This window comes from Dermacentor albipictus, chromosome 7 (assembly GCF_038994185.2).
Source record: "Dermacentor albipictus isolate Rhodes 1998 colony chromosome 7, USDA_Dalb.pri_finalv2, whole genome shotgun sequence".
In the NCBI taxonomy this organism is placed as follows: Eukaryota; Metazoa; Arthropoda; class Arachnida; order Ixodida; family Ixodidae; genus Dermacentor; species Dermacentor albipictus.
In genome coordinates, this window is record NC_091827.1 from 45,357,934 (window position 1) to 45,375,054 (window position 17,121).

Sequence of the window (17,121 nt, forward strand, 5' to 3'; positions counted from 1 at the left end):
GTAGCTTCTCGGCCTTTTGGCTAAGATGAAGTTGTAGTAGCTTCTCGGCCTTTTGGCAGATGGACCAGCAGACGTTTATTTATTTTTTAGGGAGACTTGCAAAATATGAAACCTAAATGAAACAGTATAGCACGAAACAGCAATGTTACTTAGGAAATACTAATAATATGAGTCTGAATTGATTCAGGGGAGTTCAGGTGATGGAAAGGGATGAGGTTCCATTCTTCTATAGTTCGAGGAAAGAAAGAAAATTTAAAGAGGTTTGTCCTGGCAACGTAAGGGGAGAGAGCGATGGGGTGGAAATGACGTGTTTTCCTGGATGCAGAAAGAGTTCTAAAGAAAGAGGATCGATCTAAAGAGAATCTAAAAACATTTACGGTAGCATGCTAGCATATCATGTCCTCGCTAAAACGAGAGAATCGAAATGACAAATGATTTGCCCCCCCCCCCCCACGTTGGTCTAAAACCCTCTACAGGGGGAGTATTCTGTAAGAGTCCACCTATATAGTGGACTGTCCATTTCGGCCGCTGCTGATTGGCTAGGGCTGCTCGCCTCCTCCTCGCTCGTACAGCTGCATCTAATCGGATGGACTCTTACAGAATACCCCCCCTGGCCCCCTGGTAAAAGGAACCTCTCACGAAGGGGCGCGCAATCACCCAGGCCACTTTCAACGTTCGACGTTGAAAAAATTGTTTATGGCCACGCACAGGGCAGGCTGACATATCAACAGTTCTTATTTTCGAAATTATTTGTGAAATGTCACGGCGCACGTTTTCTTCCGTGCCTTGTATCATTTCTCAGGAAGTTGTGCCACACCAAATCTTAACTTATTCATCTTAGAATCAATTCACCTAAGGCCAACTTGAAATCCAAATGCTTCGGAATTACGGCATCAAGAAATTAAGGCCCGATGCATTACCAAGCCTTTTTGTAGTACGAGCAAACGCGCCTTTGACAGATTATGGAAGTAGGACACCACCATCGTTTCTTATAGAGCCTAAACCCCACGCCTGTTCTTAAAAAAAAAAAAAGAGTAAAAGTTAAATTTCCGCATACAGGGCGTATGTTGTTCCAATTTCTTTTGGCGGCGTTGAAGTTCAAATGAAGTCGATCAAAAGGCGCAGTCCGAGAAAAAAACACTCCGTTAGCTCGCTTCAGTACACCACCTACACCGTTGACACCGCAGTCGAAGTGATCGCAGTGGAAGGAGCTTCGATAAAGCAGTGGAACGTGGACACCGGCAGTTATTGGAGTAACTCATTTATGAACATCCCCTGTCATGAACGCAACAACCAAATCCTTGAGGTGCGCAGAGGACCCCGCGCCAAAGGGGCGAACGTTGGAAGCGTCTGCTAGCTGTACCCGGCCGAGGTGCCGCCACCGGCGGCGCCCGGGAGGAGCAGCGAGAAGGAGAGCGAGAGTAGGAGGAGGAGAGAGGAGATGACCGAGTGACAGCCGCCACGGCTCAATTGAGCGCGCTAGACACGACCTACTAAACTCCAGACCTGTACAGATGTCCCTTGCCCAGCACTGGTCTAGTTCAACTGTTTTGCCGCTAGGAATAACACGTACGGGCAGAGTGGCGCTAGTTATAACCTGTTGTCGTCTGCCTCTGGAATTTGTTCCAATGTTCGTGCAGCCATTTCGGTAGCACAAAGAGCTTGTACTGGTGGTTAATGAATGAATTCACTAATATAAAATGAAAACAAAAATTGCGAATGTTTTGCGTTTGAACAGGGACACCAGAGGAGGAGCAGCGGTGTGAGAAAGGTATGTGAAAAGTTGAAATGAGTGGTTATCGTTTTGTCGTTGAACGTTACGGCGGTTTCCAGTTTATAAAAGCGCGAAAGCGAAATTTACAATGTATACCGTGAAACTGGTATGTACTTTACACACTAAAGAAACAATATTACTTAATGTGCAAGGTATGTGCGGCTTAGTACTGCGTGAAAAGGCAATAGGGGCGGCTACACGCACCGACATTTTTGAGGTTCAGGCAGTCAACATTGGAACAAAGTGACCGATCAAAGCCTTGCGAAAGCACTGTTACTGTAGTCCCAAAAATAATCAATTATGCAAGCAGTTCGTCACAACACAACAGCCGCCGTTCTAATTTACAACGCCGCCCCAGTCAACCGTATACTAGCAGACGAACAGGTCATAAAAGCGACACCAACGGTCAACGGTTGAACGAGAGTAAGCGCAGGCGACTCCCATAGAAGTGCGTTATCTGTGCAGGTCTGGAGTTCCAGTAGGTCGTGTGCTAGGAAGATAGGGAGTGGGTCCAGCGGACACCGGCAAGCGCCGAGGGCGATGCGAAAAACGCTGAAATTGCGGCGGCGCTGCCGTCGCTTTATCCGGAAGCTCTGGACCATTTGTAAGGAGGCATTGCCATTGGCTGAGGCAAGCTCCCTGGCGGGGTAGCTGTCGTCTGCTCGACGCACCGTCGTTGCGTCGTTTGCATCATTTCCGTCGGTCTTCCTCCACAAGTAGGTGATGAATACAATCACTGTTTCTGCCACTGAGTATCAAGACTAGATGCAGCAGAGTAAAAGGCCTGTCAAAGCTCCACGGAGCTGCGGTAGAGTTTCCGACGAGACCATCCGGCCGGCGCGCGGCGCCGTGAAGGCGACGGTGGCGCCACAAGCTTTTCAACAACAAAAAAAGCCTCAGTGGGAGAAGGCGCTGGCTCCACTACCCTTATCTGGTACGCTCTGGCCACGGTGGGCGGAGACGGTGGACTAGGGAATGTCAGTACAACGTCGCTTGTGTTATGCAACCGTGTCTGGTCGAAATCAAATTTGGTCTGAGTCAATGTTATGCGACTACATACTTCATACAATTTTATTTTCACTTTCGGGGTCGCGAGATCTCGTAAGTGCCGCTTCAGCGGCTGGTGTGCTGCGAGAATTCCTCGTTTACTAAACGGGAAGTCCGAGTTACGGGCGTGAGGCGTTGCACAGCTCCGGCGCTCACCCAAACCTCTATGTAGACTCGTAACGACGCCTCCACTAACCTTGTGAACGATATGGTTGGAAAAGAATACGCTCCTCCGTGTTACGTGCAGAGCTAAACACGCACACACACAGACGAGCCTTGGTCGATGAGCTACGCAACCGAAATGTCACGGCTTCGGCGCTCGCCTCGAAACAGCGTCGCTTCATCGCAGCTTAACGCAAACATTCGCGCTGAAATGAATGTTGCGAGAAAAAAAAGAAGATTGCGGTTTGGCCCAGGGGGCCCCCTTATTACCTCGAACTGTATTATTCCAATTGACGACGGTATCGCAGCGTATGGCGGTGCCTTGGAGGTGCCGGATGGAGCTGCAACCTTTGAACAGCAGCATTTTAAACTAGACGCACTGCGTCAAAACAAACTCCAATCAATGACGACGGTATCGCAGTGCGTGGCCATGTCTTGGAAGTCTAGGAAGTAGCTGCAACCCTTGAACAGCAAGAAGCAGTGGATGGTTGCGCGGGCGTGTAGAGACGCCGCACGGATTCACGGCGCTCGCCTGCCTCCTAGAGAGTTTTTTCTTGCCTGTAATCGTAGACTGGCGACAACGTCTGCGCCCATTCGGAACTGGCTCTGCTAGATATGATACGTATTCCCGATAAAGCTGGCTATGTCGCGTTGGCGGCTGACGCGCACAGGGGCAAGTCACGAACGGGGAAGCCATGGGCGAAGCCATGTTGAATGTGACGTCGTCGCGCCTTGCTACCAGTAATGTTTTTCGTCGATTTTGTCGACTTGGCTATGGTGTAGGCTTTTGTCGCTAAAATTATAATTTGGGAGAAAAAAAGTGATTGCGTTTTGGGCTATCTGTATGCGACTTCACATTATCGACCGTTATGCTGTCTTACGTCACCGTGTTATCGAGAGTATCTGCACGCGCATATTCTTGAACATCGCGTCTGTTATTCCAATTTATTAATAAATTAGGTAATAGTGCAACATTTTAAACTAGAAGCACTGCGGCAAAACAATCCTAGCATTCCGCAAAGCGAGTACATGAAGTGTTGTGCCGTAAAAGGCGTGTTATACTGGCACGGGCTGATGAGTGCACTAGAGTTTACATTTAGGTTTGAAATGGTGTGTTCAGACCTCGGTCCAGTGCTTGTTATCGCTTCTCGGCCTTTTGGCTAAGATCAAAGTGTCCTGCCCTGCTCGGCCTGACCACTGCTTGGTGCTGCCTGCCTGCGGGGTGCCTGCTGGTCCTGCCGTCTCGACTGGTGCTGTGCTGGGGCACAACCGGCTGGCTCCTGCCTTCGCCATCGTCTGTCATGGGCCTGGCCCACTAGCTGCCACCCCTGGTGGCCCCCTAGCCTCCGGACCTGGCCTCCTTTGAGGAGAGCCGCCGGGTCCGGAAGGTAAGACCATCCAATGGACTCTGGGGGCCACGGCCGCACGGCCCATGACATCTCTGAAGACGATGGCGACCCCATCACCCCTGGGCAGGAACGCCAGCCGGCCCGTGAGGATGGCACCCTCACGGTGTTCTTTCCCGTGCCCCAAACGGTCCGGTGCAGCGAAGAGGGCTGCCGAGCTGCCTATGCCGCGGCCAAATGGACAGCGCGGCGGCAGTCCCTCCAGCGGCACCTGGAACTTGAACACGGCACCAGGATCCGGCGCACCATCAACGTGTGCACCATCTGCGGCGAGACACTAGGGCTTCGACCAGCCTCTCACGCCTGCCTGGCTGCAGCCAACTTGACTGCCGCCCCCCCTGCTGCCCTGCCACACCAGTGTGGCAGTTGCCCAATGTCCTTCCCCACAAGGAGGGGCTTGGGCAACCACGAGCAGTGGCACAGGAGGGAGGCGGCACTGGCAGCCAGGCGTGATCTCGCCGCGGGTGCTGCCACTGGTGCGTCGGAGCAGGACATCGACAGCACCCCCGCAGCAGAGCAGGACAGCACCGAGGGTCCCGCTGAGGACCCTCCTGGAACACCAGCAGTGGCAACCGGGCAGGCCGCCGACCAGGAGCCGTCTCCCGTGGCACCTCGGGGAACACCTGGACACAGCAGCGATGGCGAGACGGCCGAGGCACCTTCTCCGCGGACGCCAAACCAGTCAGGGCGGACCGCGGCCTCGGCCTCCTCTTCTCCAACGCCATCGCTGCCGTCCAACCGAGGCAGCCCGGGAGCACCAGTCTCCGAGGTTCACGAGCCGGCGGCCATGCAGGAGCTCTCCCCAGGCAGGGCAGAGGTGCAGGACCACGACGGAAGCAACCAGGACTTCGGGACCCAGGACGAACACGCTGGTACCACACGGCCAGAGGGCAGTGCGTGGACCTTAGCGGACGAAACGGCAGAGCTGCGGGCATTGAGCCGGTTGCCTGAGTCTGCTGGGGAGTGGGCACGGTTCGAAAACATCCTTGACCGTGCCATTGCAGCCGCAACCAAACACCTGCGGCTGCCAGTCGGGGACTCGCGCCAAACACGGAGGCGCGAGGTGAACCCCGACAACCCCCAGCAGATACAAACTCTATACAGAAGGAACCGGCGCCGGGCAGTGCGGTTAATCACTGAAGGCCCGTCCCAGCTCTGTCCGATCGACCCCCACGCACTGCAGGACCACTATTCGAACCTCTGGTCACCAACACCCGTGGATACCAGCATCCTGAGGTCAAGGCTTCCAGCCACCGAAGAACTGGACTTGTGCCCCTTTACACCGGAAGAAGTCGCAGCCAAGCTCCGTAAATGCGAGAGTACAGCTCCAGGGGAGGACCGCCTCACGTACCACCACTGGAGGCAGGTGGACCCTGAGGGCAGGTTCCTGGCGGCGGTATACAACGTATGCCTCCAATACCGCCGCACGCCCCTGAGCTGGAAGTCGACGAGGACTATCCTGATCTACAAGAAGGGCGACCGCGAGGACCCCACAAACTGGCGACCCATTGCCCTTGGTCGCACGATCGCCAAACTGTATGCCGGGTGTCTCACCACCCGGCTGCAGAGGTGGTTGGGCGACCATGCGGTACTGTCCAGGTGTCAGAAGGGCTTCCTGCCGCACGATGGGGTGTTTGAACACAACTTCGTGCTGCAGGGACGCCTGGATGATGCTAGGACAGGAGGTGGGGAGCTGTGCGTGGGGTTCCTCGATTTTGCCAACGCTTTCGGCTCGGTCGCCCATCAGGCCCTCGTCGACGCTGTCCGCGGCGCCGGCGCGGGGGAGGCCTTTGCTACCATCGTTGAAGACCTCTACCGCGCCAACACCACCTGCGTCGTGGCAGCAGCTGGCATTACGGAGCCAATCACCATCGGAGCTGGGCTGAGACAGGGCTGTCCTCTGAGCGGCCTGCTTTTCAACCTGGTGGTGGACCCGGTCATCCGTGCAGTACAGGGAGGCGATAGGCAGCACAACATCCTTGCCTACGCCGATGATCTGACGCTGCTGGCCGCGGATCCCGCCACCCTGCAGAGCCGCTTGGACCGTGTAACAGCCCTGTCTGCCCGGCTCGGGCTGCGACTCAACGCCGCCAAGTGCCGGTCTCTACACCTGTCTGGTCGCCACCCCGTGGGTACACGGCCCACCTCTTTCACCGTGGGTGGCGACCCAATTCCGGCACTTGGCGACTTCCAGGGGCACAAGTTCCTGGGCCGTCCAGTGGGGTTCAGGGTGCTACCGGACGAGACGACGGTCGACGAGGCCATCCACCTGGGCAGAAAGCTACTCTCCTCTATGCTCGCCCCATGGCAGAGGCTGGATGCTATCAAAACATTTTTGTATCCAGCCCTCAACTTTGCCATGCGGGTGGGCCTTGCCAGCAAGGGAGAGTGGCAACGCCTGGACGAGGAGCTCCGCCCGCTCATCAAGAAGACCCTGTACGTGCCAGCCAGAGCTTCCAATGAATACTTGTACGGAAGCTCACAGGCTGGCAGTGCAGGGATCCCACTTGCGGCGGAGCTCAGCGACATCTGTCGGGTGGATGGAGCCTTCAAACTACTGACGTCGACCGACGTGGAGGTCCGGGAGCGTGCAGCAGGAGAGCTCGAGGGCGTAGTGTCAAGGCGGCTGAGACGACCCGCGAACACCGAGGACATGGAGGCCTACCTCTCAGGCGAGACGGAGGGCGACTTTCGGCAAACGTCCACACAGGTCCAGTCTGTGTGGACGGAGGCCCGCAAAGCCTCCCGTCGCCTCTCCGTCGCCTGGGAGCTGTTGGAGCATGGAGCCCGCATCAACTGCGGGGAGGCCTCTGTGTCAGCGAGGAACCGCCACAAGCTGGTCAAGACCATCCGGGCGCTCCTCTCCACCGAAAGGGACCAATCTCTGCAAGACAAACCGAACCAAGGCAAGGCGATGGTGTGTGTGGCGGCCGACCCGGCAAACACCCACTTCATGAGGTCCGGCCGCTACACCCATTTCATCGACTGGCGCTTCATTCATCGAGCCCGGCTAAATCTCCTCCCCCTCAACGCCACCAGACTCTGGGCACCCGCGGCGGACAAAAGATGCAGACGCTGCGGGTATGGGGAGGAGACACTGCCGCATGTACTTTGCCACTGCATGCGGCAGAGCCGGGCCATGACGGAGCGTCATAACACCATCGTCGCCAGAATAAAAAAGGCTGCTTTGGGTCGGTTTACAGTCATTGCGGAGAACCAGGTCGTAGGCAACACATCACTCAAGCCCGACCTGGTACTGGCCCGTGGAGAGGAGGCACTCATCCTGGACGTCTGCTGCCCTTTCGAGAACAGGCTGCAGGCGTTCCAGGACGCCCGGAAGGCTAAGGAGGAGAAGTACGCCCCTGTACAGCGTCATCTCCTCCGGCGGTTCCAGCGCGTGACGGTGGACGCGGTGGTCGTCGGCTGCCTTGGCAGCTGGGATGTGGGGAACGACCGGGTGATGCGCAGGCTGTGCAGTAGGTCATACCTACGGACTCTCAAACGCCTGTGCATCAGCGACACAATAAGCGCCTCTACAAAGATTTTTAGAGCCCATGTCGGCACCTCTTAGACGATCTTATGTTTTTAGAGAAGCGCCATTTTTGCACTGTTTTACACCTTTACAGTTTTAGTCTTTTATTACTAACACCACTAACTAGTTTTTTTAGCCATTTGTTTGCGTTTTTAGATTATACACCTTTTACTCGTTTTCCCCTTGGTTTCGTAACACGTATCTTTTGATGTATTGTAATTAGCATGAATAAAAAAATCTGTTCTTATCAGCTTAATATCTGATACGGGTCCTATTTGGACCCAAGATATTAAACTTATTTTTGGAATGGGGCGGAGTGCTTGAAGCTTGCTTCACCTCCGCCACGGGTTGGCCCGGTATTGCACTGCCTCCGGGATCGGCCCACTCACCCCTACGGGGTGGGAAAACCTTACCAATCCAAAATCAGAACGAAGTAATTCTACGGATGACGTGAGCTGTCAGATTGTTGGTAAGGTGTCATTGCCCCTGTCAAATTGGAAAAGCTGAGCCGCTAGACGACCGAGCTATGCGGGAAAGTGGACGTGTAGTATAACATCTCGGCCTTTTGGTTAAGGTGAACGTGTAGGTTCTCGGCCTTTGGGCTAAGAAGAAGTTGTAGCTTCTCGGCCTTTTGGCTAAGATAAAGTAGTATAGTAGATTCTCGACCTTTTGGCTAAGATAAAGTAGTAGTAGCTTCTCGGCCTTTTGGCTAAGATGAAGTTGTAGTAGCTTCTCGGCCTTTTGGCTAAGATGAAGTAGTAGTAGCTTCTCGGCCTTTTGGCTAAGATAAAGTTGTAGCTTCTCGGACTTTCGGCTAAGATGAACGTGTAGTACCTTCTCGGCCTTTTGGCTAAGATGAACGTGTAGGCTTCTCGGCCTTTTGGCTAAGATCAACGTCGTGTAGTAGCTTCTCACCAAGAGCCTGCTTGCCTGTCCACCAGGTACGTCGGGCTGTCGAGCTACCCAGCGGGCCCCCAGCCCCAGCTACCCAGCCCTTGGCGTCTGCTGAGCTGCCGATGTTCTTGGGAGCCGCCTGGAACTCTCGCGTCTCCTAACGAGCAGCCAGCAACCCACGCAACGATTGCAGCGGAGCCAACAGCGCCTGCTGAGCAGCGCCGTTACCAGAGTGCGGCGGCGTCCAACGCCAGCTGCGTTGTCAGTTTGTCAAGATTAGAAGACAGTGTGGTACACCCGCCCTGCTCTCCTTTCCTCAAGAGAATGGCTTCCCGTCAAGTTCCGCCCCCTCCCAAGGAACATTGTTTCCTGTTTACAGTACCGGACTCTACCACATCTGTGGATGAAATCATTGACAGCGTGAAAGAGGTTACCGGCCCCGAAGGCGTTCTCTTCCTGCAACATCTTGGAGGATTCAAGTTTCTCGTGTGTGTCAAGACACCTGAACAAGCGATACAACGACTTGTTTAAGGCAGCTTCAAGATCTCTGAAAAAGAAATTCCAATCGAAGCGGTGGGAACGCCGTGTGTGCCGGTAAACATCTTTCGTCTCCCGCCGCACATTCACCACGAAGCAGTGAAAGCAGCACTTCAACCGTTCGGTAAAGTCCGCGATGTTACGTTGACAGCCATGCACTCACGACAAGGTGTTTTCAGTGGAACACGCGTTTCCAAACTGGAAATGACCAAGCCAGCCCCCAACTTCTTAAGTATCCAAGACCACAGAGCTATGTTGGAATATAGGGGCATGCGCCGCGTATGCCGCAAGTGCAACGAAGAGGGACATGTAGCAGCGACCTGCACCACACCGCACTGCGATCGCTGCAAGAGTTATGGCCATAGCACTGTGGAATGCACGGGGAAATGTCGTAGATGCGGCAGAGAACATTCTACGAGAGACTGTTTTCTACCAAGATCTTATGCGGCAGCAATACGATCAAGCGATGTCAAAGATGCACAGCCCGCAACACCCTCTTCGCTATCACGATCACCGACAAGACAAATGACAATCTTGATGAAACCAACGACACCACCAAGAAGTGCAACCCTAAAGGCAACGCTTCTAAATGATTTAGAAGCAGTGGGAACCACAAAACCGATGACCAGCAGTACGAGCACAAGCCAAACCCCAACCGAAACAGCAAGCACAAGTCAAAGCGAAGCCTCAAGTTGGGAATCAAACGACGAGCAGAAAGGTTCATCGGACGACGCAACGCCCCAGAAGCCCCCCCCCCCCCCCCCCCCTCCAAAGTTGGAGGATGAGAACAACTCTCGTACAGAAGATGTTGATGATACCCAAAAGAAGAAAGGGGAAACAAAGGGCAACAAATGGGAATCGATTACAATGACACCACCAGAAAACACGGACCATCGACCTCTCAGACCGACGATGAGTATCACCACCAGGTTAGCGAACCAGACAAACAATGCCCAAAAGAACGTCAAAGAGACGACGACCGCAAGAAATACCAAGCCCAACGAAGCTGGCAACGTCCACAAAAACACCTCCAAAGGCCACCAAAGTAGAAGATCATCAAGCACCGACACCTCAGCAGACATCACGGATCCTTTAAAAGAATCATGGATACCAGAGGCTGTGACCAAAAACCTGCCAGATCTTCGACGCGACCGTTCGAGGTCCCAGCGAAGACTCAAGCTAGATTCAGCTAGCAGCGGAAGTGATGTGTCCAGTGCCAAAGCATCGAGCACCAAGAAGCCACGGGTGGAGTCTCCGGCTAACTTGCACTACTCGTCTGCGGACGACGTAAGCGATAATGATATGTTTTAGTCTATATTTTCTTAGACACGAGTTTCATCACACACGTTGTGCAGTGTTTTATATGCTGTGACCTCCCCCCCCGTCTCCTTTTTGGTCTCCTTGCCTTAATGCGCTTTCTCCCGCTATAACGCCAGAACACAATCGACAGAGCAGGGAACTTTACATACAGATTCCTGCCAGCCCGTCCTTTAAAACAAACCTTCCTTTATGATTTTCGATCACTAATGATGCCGTTCTACGGCAACACTGCACAGCTAACAATGATTAAGAATGGCCGAACAGAGGCTATCCATCTCCCCTAGGGTTTTATCACACGGCCGTCGCGCCCACTTTAACTAGCCTACATTTCATAACCATCGGCACGATACATGTGCACGCATACATGCACTGCTCTGTCGAAAAGTGGCATTTATTCTATTATACGTGTGTCACATCGTACGTGTCGAACTGCCCGAACAATGCACTGTTATTAGTACAAGATCACCAATTTCGATGATGCAAACTAAGATGCAAACTCTCCTGTGCCACACTATACATCCGCTGTCGCTCTTATTTCCTTTTCTGACGTGTAGTGACACCGCAGAGAAATGCTAAACAATTATGCACAACGAGCATCCGTTAAATGGGCCGGGACATCTTCCGGACTTTCTTCAAATCCTCTTATCCTTTCTTTCGCTCTTGTCCCTGCACCAAGATATGTCCAAACTCAACGTTATGTCGTTTAATGTACGAGGATTCCGAGATACGGACAAACAAAGAGAGATAATTCACTTCTGTAAGCAAAACCACATATACATCCTGTGCATACAAGAAACAAATTTCAGAACACCAAGGGATGTAATAGAGTTCAAAAATAGATTCGGACTAGACGCCTTCTTCTCATTAACGGATGCTCGTTCCCGAGGTACAGGCATAGTTTTTCTTTCAACTAAGTACAGAGAAAGTGCACACTACACTTGTGACACTGAGGGGCGAATAACAGCGGTGGACATTTTAATGGATGGGAAAAAAAGTAAGAATTATTAATGTATACGCACCCTTAACGAAAAGTCTCACAAACAAATTATTAAAAAAATTAAGAACGTATCTTCTAGAACACAGGCAGTACATCATTCTTGGAGACTTTAATTGCGTTCTGGACAAAACACGGGACATAAGAAGACCAGGGCAAGCGGCGTCTAATTACCACGCAAAAGAGCTGAGAAAGATACTAATACAGCACAGATTATCAGATACATGGATTCTAAAACATACAGACAGATTCGAACCGACAAGAACATCACGACACAGAGCCAGCAGAATAGATAGAATTTATATAGCCCATACCTTAAGACAGCAACTAGAAAACTGCCAAATACACACATTGCCACCCGAACTCTTAGACATCAGTGATCACAAACCGGTATCGGCCACAATTAAAGGCAGCCCAGGAAGATTAAGGATTCAGAACACATGGAGAATGAACACTGCCCTTTCATATGACACACAAAGCCAGGAGGAAATTAAAAGAGAAATACAACGCACACTGCCGGAACAAAACCAACACTACACTAAAGGTTGGGACAAATTAAAGGAAGAATGGAAACATATCCTTAAAACAGCCGGACGAAATAGATGCAAACGCATAACAGAAACTCTCGCAGAAATATTAGGAACAATCAGAATTATTGAAAAAGGGGCTGAATTAGCTTTTACAACTCAAGAATACTTAGGGGTGATGAAGACAAAATACGATCAAACAATACGAGAAGCATCGCAAGCACTGCGGAAAGTTACGCAACTAAAACTCTCAGAAAATGGAGATACAGACACACTATATGCTCACGATACTTCATTAAGACCTCCCAAACAAACCCGAATAACTGAGATCAAAACAAAAGACGGCACAAGCACGACAGACGCGCAGGAAATCAAAGAAATCATAGCAGAACATTTCTGGAGAATTTGTCAAACCGAACACCACAAGCCTAGCAACTACAGATATATAACAAAAGCCTTTTGCGACATAATAGAAAACCAGAACATAGACAGAGAACTCTGCGCACCCATAACCAAACAAGAATTAAAAACAGTAATTAAATAAATGAAATATACAACAGCTCCTGGACCCGATGGTTTAATGACAGGCTTTTACCATAATTTTTTCGAAGAAATAGCCGAAACTCTCTTACAGATGTTAAACAATTTCATTAACAACAAATAGAAACCAGCATCATTTAATACAGGACATATAACACTAATACCTAAGGAAGGCGCAGACACCACAGATCCCGGAGCGTGGAGACCTATAACATTACTAAACACAAACTATAAGATACTTACTACAGTACTTTCGAAACGACAAACGAAAATTATTCCGGAATTAATTTCACCCTACCAAACATCTTCAGTCCCAGGCAGATCCATATTCGCAACCCTAACATTAACAAGAGACGTCTTTGAATATATGCAAAACAAACAACTTCAAGGTTTCTATGTTACAATAGATCAATCTAAGGCTTTTGACCGCGTGGAACACGACTACCTCATTAAGACTTTAGAAGCTTTCGGCATACCCAAAGACTTTATAGACTATATAAAGACACTATACACAGATGTGACAAGCACAATCATAATAAACGGAGAACTCACACCGGCAATCTCCATAACAAGGGGTGTGAGACAAGGATGCGCCTTGCCAGCCCCTTTATTCGTTTTGTCCTTAGATCCGCTTTTAAGAAAAGGAGCTAATTCAAAGAAAATTAGAGGTTTTCCCATGATAGGGCAATAGACGGTCAAAATAGCCGCTTACGCAGACGACATAGCATTATTTATCAGAGACACCAGCAGCTTATGCACATTTGACCAAATTTTATTTGAATATTCACAGATATCGGGTGCCCAATTAAATTCAACAAAAACTAAAGCCCTACTTTTCGGTTCCCCGACAGGAAAATTGCCAGCACACATAAAGCTTTTAGACACGATTAAAGTACTTGGAATAACTTTCAATTCAAACGAAATAGCTCCCAAAACCTGGACGGAAGCGATAAAGAAATCCGAAAAAGTTATCACAGAAGCAGAAATATATGATCTGTCTCTTAAGGGGCGTATAGAAATCATTAAGACCAGAGCATGCGCATACGAATTTTATGTAGCTAAAGTAGCCACAATGCCAAAACAGACAGTAGCCAAATGAACCAAAATGATGTCGAACTTTTATGGAATAAAAAAAAGAAAGCCCGCCGATCAAAAGACACATTCTTGAACTACCCGAAAGCAGAGGAGGACTAAGCTTACCGAATATAGTCATAATATCCCGTGTAATCAGTATAAAAAACCACACAAACATTAGCGGACAATAACACTTATCTCGGAAGAAATCTAATGATATACTGGTTAAGTACTCTAAAGCAAACTTTCTTTCCAGACACACACCACGGACCGACTGCAGAACAACCACTACCATTTTATCGAGCAGTCACGGGAGTCAAAAGAACAATAATGCAAGAAACACCAGAACTAGATCTAACGAAAACACAAGTTAAAACATTCAGCGACGAATTCGCCATTCGTGAACTAACAACAGAAGAAAACGAACAAACAAAGAAAGAAAAATGGGCACACATAGCGAAAATGAAAACATGAACAGAAGTTAAAGAATTTGAGTGGCGCAGGAAATGGAACATCTTACGAACACGACAAGGACTGGCAGCCTGTGGCATAGTCCCACATGATAAGTGCCCCAACTGCAATGAAAGAGAAACATTAGAACATGCACTGTTCAAATGTCACGCAGCACAAGCTACGTGGAAACTTGCTAAGAAACTCTTACACGTAGATATTTAAAAAAAAATCCTCGAGACAAACACGAATACAAAGGTTAATAAGAATTATGTTAATGGTGCATATATGGAATCGAAGAAGTCTCGCCGAAGCTTCGCGGCGACCTGTAAGGGCGACATTTCCAAACCTAAGGAAAACGAGAATACACGTGTGGAAAGAGCTAAATGCTCAAACAACCACAAACAAAGAACAAAGATTTTTGAGAAAGTGGCAAACCCGTTTTATTTTTGAAAGAAAAGGCCAACTTGAAACGAAAATTGTCCCATTATATAAAAAAAGAAACTCATGTTGCATATGTTGAATTTGTAATCACGTCTCCATCCACGTTATCTGTGCGTCCTATGGAAAAAAGACTATCTTGCATGACTAAACATTATATAACGACTACATACCATGTGATGATGTAAACACGGTATATCAGAGTTTTGTCGTTACATGTGCTTTTCTGAAATAAAATTCCCTTTCTGTAGTATCTGTTCTTATCAGCTTAATGTCTGATACGGGTCCTATTTGGACCCAAGATCTTAAACTTATTTTTGGAATGGGGCGGAATGCTTGCAGCTTGCTTCACCTCTGCCACTGGTTGGCCCGGTATTGCACTGCCTCCGGGATCGGCCTACTCAGCCCTACGGTGTGGGGAAAACCTTATTGAATCTAAAATCAGGCTCAAATAAGATTACGCACACCGTAAGGTATCTGTATTGGTGGCAAGCCGTAATTTGAGATTACATTTGCCCCCGCGTAATATTTAAAAAGTTCAGCCACGCGACGACTAAGCTATGCGGTAAAGCCACCTTCAATTTCTGGAGGGGGCAGGCTATATTTGTACATGTTACAGAAAAACCTCGAACTGTTAAACCTACGTTCTAGTTTTTTCTAGCACTATGTATCTTAAACATTAGAGCGATCACCATTAATCTGCTTGGCTTTCCTAACGTCCAAAAGCAGGCATTCGTCGGCTTGCGACCTCGTCTTCCTGCAAGACACCAACTTTTTTAAAGTTAAGCGACGTCTTGAAGTTTAAATCCGCTTCTAATATTGATTGCTTCTTTTCGTACGCCACCACGCGTTCGAGCGATGTTGGAGCGCTTGTTTTTATTTATTTTTATTATTTATTTCCAATACTGTGAGCCCTGCCGGGCTGTTACAGGGCGGGAATACAGAGCACAAAGTTCACGCAAAGAACGTAGTCAAATTTTCTTCAGAACAGTCGACCCTGTTATTGCTCGGAAACGCACAAGAATTCAAGTTATTCCACTCAACAATTGTCTTGACAATGAAAGAGTGCTTAGAGACATCAACTCTTGGCACATAAGGCATTATAGCGTAATTGTGGTTAGTTCGTGGTGAAACCCTTCCAGGAGGTTTCAAATACAAACTGGAATTCAGGTTCAGCTTATTGTGGTAGAGTTGATATGAACCAGCCCTGACTAACCGCAATCTGTAGCGCTACCGTAACGTGACCTTCGACGCGCTCGTACGCGTGTTGGCGTTCGACTGCACATTTCACTCTGTACGCATCCGATTATATCGTACTCGTGGTCCGGCAGAATCCGCAAATTCCAATAACTTTTTGCCAATCCTCGGATGCATATTTTATATAGGTTCGCGCCAGGGAATTCTTTTGGGCGATTTCAACTGTGTACTCGATCCACATGCAGATGTCCAGCGCCTGCGTCTAGGCGTTAGCCTGTATCGCGGCATCTCCTGCCCGGGGCCGGGCTCATCTTCTCGCAAGGGCAGGCCTCCTTCAGATGGCAGACGTCGCAACCATGGCAAGCCGGCCACCCCAGAATGCCTTGCGCCTTCGATGTTGTCGTCCCTCAGGGGGACGATTACATTACATTACTAGAAACTTACGGATTCCCCCCCAGACTTTATACAGTACGTCAAACCTATATACACTGATATACAAAGCAAAATGTTGATTAATGAGAAGCTAACAACAGCAATAAACATAACGAGAGGTGTAAGACAAGGGTGCACACTGTCAGCACCACTGTTCATCCTAATTTCAGATCCAATTCTCAGGCAGGTGGCGGAAGACAAAAGGGTAAACAAAAGGAAAAGGGTTACCTATGACTGGCCGAGATTGTGTTAAAATAGCAGCTTACGCTGATGATGTCTCCTTATTCGTGAGAGACTGTAGTAGCTTCTGTGTCTTTCAGCAGGTCTTTCACGAATACGGGTATATCTCAGGCTCACAATTAAACAATAAGAAAAGTAACGCCCTCACATTTGGACAACCGACAGAAACACTGCCTACAGACATACAGATACTGGACGCAGTAACAGTTCTAGGTACCACGTTTGAAAGCAAAGGTGTATCGAGCAGAACATGGACTGAAGCTTATACAAAGGCAGGAAAGGCTTGCCAAGAAGCAGAGCGCTGTGACTTATCTATGAAAGGAAAAATAGAAGTAATAAAGACGAAAGCATGCACCTACGGCTTTGACGAAAGCATGCACCTACGGCTTTTACGTCCACGTTTATGTTTACGTCCACGTTTTACGTTTATGTCCACTTAAACTACAACCAGGTTAACACAAATAATCACAGCATATCTATGGAATAACAAGCCACGAGCCGTTAAGCAAAATTTTCTTTACTTAGCAAGTAACAGAGGAGGCCCTAGCCTCCCG

The 17,121-nt window shown here is 49.5% G+C and overlaps 1 non-coding gene and 1 pseudogene across 1 annotated transcript; both read left to right on the forward strand.

Moving 5' to 3' along the window:
- The first annotated feature begins 8,121 nt into the window (after window positions 1-8,121).
- On the forward strand, window positions 8,122-8,311 carry LOC139048184 (U2 spliceosomal RNA). The gene has a single exon (XR_011507616.1). It is a non-coding gene; the product is annotated as a U2 spliceosomal RNA (small nuclear RNA).
- Window positions 8,312-14,935: 6,624 nt separating this feature from the next.
- On the forward strand, window positions 14,936-15,104 carry LOC139048187 (U2 spliceosomal RNA; annotated as a pseudogene).
- The last annotated feature ends 2,017 nt before the right edge of the window (window positions 15,105-17,121 follow it).